Raw genomic sequence first — 5,000 nt, 5'->3', positions numbered from 1 at the left:
CAGGCAGCCGTTATCATGCGTCTCTTCAAGGAGATGCGTGGTGTGGTGCAGGACCTTGTGGAGGAGACCAGCTTCCTGGAAGGGAAGTTGGAGCAAGCGACGTCGATGACCAAGACGTCGACAGCGGCGCTAAATGGCGCGGTGCAGAAATCGCTCCAGGCGACCAGAAGCCTGGAGCGAGTGGTCAAGAAGGTCGAGGCACCCCAGGCAATCTCCTACGCGGAGAAGCTGAAGACGGGAGCAACAGCGACATCCAAGGTGGTCCCAGCATCGCTCGGACCAGCAAGGAACGTCGCGATGATCTTCCCCGAACAGAAGGACGGGGAAATTCGATCCAGCGAGCAGGCCAGGGAAGCAGTTTTCACCCTCGTTAACCCTAAGAAGAGGGGACTTCAAGTGAAAGCTGTGAGGAAAATCCATGGCAATGGCATTGCCGTGGAAACAGCGACCGCCGAAGGGCTCAAAGCCCTTACGGAGAGTGAAAAGCTGAGGAAGGCGGGACTGACCGTAAGGACACCCGCAATCAGGAGGCCGAAAATGACCCTGTTCGACGTCCCACGGGACATGGCAGAACAGGAAGTCAGGAAATGCCTGCAGAAGCAGAACCCGGACGTAGTTCGAGAGGAAGACCAGAAGGAGATTAAGTTCTGCTTCAGGACCGGGCGAAAAGATGCCGAAGAGACCAACTGGGTGGTCGAAGTATCGCCGAAGCTGCGGACGAAGATGCTGGAAGCGCATAAGCTGTTCCTGGCCTGGAGCGCATGCAAGGTGCGAGATTTTCTCGCAGTTAGCAGGTGCTACAAGTGCCAGGCTTACGGCCATATAGCGAAGCACTGCCGCCAGAAGGAGGAAGTATGCGGCCACTGTGCGCATACAGGACACAGCGCGAAGGCGTGTCCAAAGAAGAGCCAGCCCGCAGTCTGCGTGAACTGCAAACGGGCTGGCAAGAAGGGGGACCACGCCGCTTCCAGCGCGACGTGCCCAGCGCACGAGAGAGCGATCCAGTGGTCTGTTAGCAGGACTAGTTATGCATAATAACCCTGCTACAGACGGAAGAGGACTCACGATCCTGCAGCTTAACATGCAGCGATCGAAAGTCGTGCCACACGAGGTCAGGCGACAAATGGAAGAGACCAATGCGGATATCCTGCTTATGCAGGAACCGTATAGTTTCAAGAGAGTTATCCCAGGTTTCGGGACGGGCGCTACGATAATTTTTCACAACCACGCAGACGAACCGCCGCTCGCGGCCGTATGCGTGAGGAATAGAAAGTTTTCCGTGCTCAAAATCGCAGACTTGTGCACAACGCATTGCGTTTGTGTTCAGCTCTTCGACGGTAGCACGGAACTGTACGTAGTGAGTCAATACTTTCCGCCGTCGGAAAATATTGAACTCGGGCTAGCCCACCTCGACACAGTACTAACAAGGCTAAGGGGGAAAAGAATTATAATAGGCGCGGACGCGAACGCGAAGTCGCATGTATGGAACAGTAGAGTCACCGACGAACGTGGGGAACTACTCGAGGAATTACTCGTTAGACATAACTTGTTAGTGCTGAACGAGGCGGGACATCCCACCACGTTTGAGAACACGCGGGGATCATCGAATATCGACGTCACTCTCGCGACCTGGGAAGCTATACCGCTCGTACACGGCTGGAAAGTGTACGAGGACGGAACCTCCAGCGATCATAGAATCCTGGAGACGCGCCTGAACCTCGGCACGCGAAGAGGACAGCCGCCGCCCCTACAGCCACGGTACAACACCAGGAAGGCCGACTGGAACAAGCTCCAGAGGACACTCATCCAGGAGAAGCGCTCCTTGACGAACGCCGACCTAAACAGTCGGCAGGACGTCGAGGCAATGGCGGAAACCATGGAGCGGGTAATATTGACCGCCTGCGAAGCGGCAATGCCCAAAAAGAAATGGCACCAGAAATCTGTACCGTGGTGGACAGAGGAACTAACAAGGATGAAGAGGGCAACATACAGAGCAAGAAGACTGTATCAGGGGACACACGATCCCCCGACGAGGGAGATACTTAAACAGGAATATCGACGGTTCAGGAGAACCTATACAAAAAAGGTGACGAGCGAGAAGAATCGCTCATGGCGCCAGTTCGTCACCAGCCAAGGGAACCAGGAAGTCTGGGGTGTCGCAACGAAAACATCCCTGGGGAAACTCAGGAGGGAGGAAGCCACTTCCTCGATCAAACTGCCACACGGGGGTCATACGACCTCGTGGAGATCAACCGCGGAAGCGATGTTGACGGCGCTCGTCCCGGAGGACGACATGGAGACAGACACCCCAGAACAAGCAAGGACACGTATGGAAGTCCGAATCCAGCCAACAACGGAGGACAGCCCCCCATTCCAGTGGGAAGACCTGAGTGCCGCTGTAACGCGCCTCAGAAAAGGTAAATGTCCGGGGCCGGACAGGATCGAGGTGGAAGTTATCCAGAAATCCTGGGGATGTCTCCACGAGGAGCTCCTCAGGCTCTGCAACGGATGCCTCGAATGGGGAGTATTCCCAGCTCGTTGGAAGGTGGGTACCATCATTACAATACCCAAGGGTCCGGACAAGGATAGGAGTAACCCGAAGTCGTATCGGCCAGTTTGCCTGCTTTCAATGGTAGGGAAGCTGCTCGAACGACTGATGGCGAACAGACTCGCGAGCATGTTTCTCGATCATGACCTAACCTCCGACCGACAATACGGGTTTAAACCTGGACGGTCGACGGAGGAGGCGATCGTTAAATTTCGTAGTATTCTCAGGGAGAGGGAATTCGCGGAGGCAAAATACGTGATAGCGATAGCGTTCGATATTTCGGGCGCTTTCGATAACGTATGGTGGCCAAATGTCCTGTACGAACTCAAGAGGAGGGACTGCCCACGAAACCTTTACAGGCTAGTGGAAAGTTACTTCTCGGAGAGGGCAGTACAGATCGTGGGGAAACAAGATTCAGTCCGGAAACCCGTTACCAGAGGCTGCCCGCAGGGCTCGATATTGGGTCCAAGTTTTTGGAACCTAATTTTCGATGACCTGCTGGCGGTTCTCACATCCGACGAGCTGGAATGTGAACCGGTTGCCTATGCGGACGACGTCCTGGTCGTGATTTCCGGCAACTCGAGAGAGGAGCTAAGAAGGAAGGGCCAGGGGGTCGCCACGGCAATGTCCGAGTGGTGCGGAAGGAGGAAGCTGGAACTCTCAGCCGAAAAGTCGGAGATGCTCTTGGTCAAAGGATCGCTCGATGCAGCGCGTCCACCGACCATCCGCATCTCCGGCAGAGGCATAAGAATGAAGCCAGCAATCAGGTACTTAGGAGTACATTTTGAGAAAGGACTCCGGTTGAACACGCATATCGTGACAACTTCGGAGAAATGCAGAGGTTTGTTCAACAGTCTCGCGAAGGTGGCCAAAGCGAACTGGGGACTGGGGCATCGCGCACTCCGTCTTTTGTACGGGGGGCTCTTTGTACCCATAACCACGTACGCGGCGGCGGGCTGGAGCGACCTGATGAACAAAACGGCAAGACGGATGCTGGCTCGTTCTCAGAGACAGGCTCTCCTTCGAGTCACCAAGGCATATTGCACGACGGCCACGGACGCACTAACGGTGATCGCGGGCGTACCCCCGATCGACCTGGTGGTGGAAGAAAGGGCAAGAAGATACTGGATTCGGACGGAAGAAAGAAGAGGACGAAACAACGACAACGAGGAAGAGGAAGGCCGTGATTACGGCGAAGAAAGAAGACGGGCGGCGGCGGAAATGCTGGATGCCTGGCAGGAGCGTTGGCAGGTTTCGACCCATGGTCGGACGACCTTCGAGTTCTTCGGAGACGTCCGGCAGAGAACACGGGCCACCTGGATAGAACCGGACCACTATGTCACGCAATTTCTTAGTGGTCACGGTGACTTCAGGTGGAAGCTCAGAACCTTCGCTCTGAGTGAAACTGCTATGTGCGAATGTGGGACCGGCGAGGAAACGCCGAAGCACATACTTCTAGACTGTCCGAGGCACGAGGCGGCCAGGGCGGTCTTGAAGACGGCACTGCAGCTTAACGGCTACGGATGGCCGGTCGCGGAAGCGGAGTTGGTTTCCAAAACCAATTTCCGACACTTCCGCGACTTCGCACGAGCCTCGCTCAAGGCCAAAGAGACCCCAGCCTACGTGGGATGGCAACAGGACGACTAGGAAGAAAGAAGAAAGAAGAACAACACAGGGAAGTGAAGTGTAGTGAAGTGCAGTGCAGTGAGAGTGTCGAGAATTCGCGTACCGCGAACCGCGAGTCGAAAAGTCGCGTACCGCGAACCGCGAGCCGCGAACCACGAGCCGAAGACCGCGGATCCGCGAATCCGCGAACCGCGAGATCGCGTCGCGTGACCGTAAACCGCGAACCGCGAACCGCGAACCGCGAACCGCGAACCGCGGGCCGCGAGACCGGGTACCGCGAACCGATGACCGCAGATCCGCGAATCTGCGAGCAGCGAGCCGTGTACCACGAGTCTACGTGCCGAGTGACCGCGAACCGCGAACCACGAACTATGAGTCGCGAACCGGGACACCGCGCATCGAGGAATGCGGATCCGCGAATCCGCACCGCAAAATCGCGCATCCGCGAGATTGCGTACCGCGTACCGACGATTGCGGATCCGCGAATCCGCGCCGCGAACGGCGTGCTGCGAACCGCGCAACGGCATACCGCGAAGTCGCGGAACGCGGAACCGTGTGCCGCGTGACCGCGAACCGCGTGACCGCGAAACCGCGAAACCGCGAAACCGCGAAACCGCGACGCCGCGACACCGTGAAACCGCGTGACCGGGCGACCGCGAAACCTCGAAACCGCGACGCCGCGACACCGTGAAACCGCGTGACCGGGCGACCGCGAAACCGCGAAACCGCGACGCCGCGACACCGTGAAACCGCGTGACCGGGCGACCGCGAAACCGCGAAACCGCGATACCGTGCGACCGCGAAACCGCGGTACCGCGACACCGCG

The sequence above is a fragment of the Colletes latitarsis genome, unplaced genomic scaffold (genome assembly GCF_051014445.1).
Source record: "Colletes latitarsis isolate SP2378_abdomen unplaced genomic scaffold, iyColLati1 scaffold0044, whole genome shotgun sequence".
NCBI lineage: Eukaryota > Metazoa > Arthropoda > Insecta > Hymenoptera > Colletidae > Colletes > Colletes latitarsis.
Note: the sequence above shows the minus strand (reverse complement) of the source record.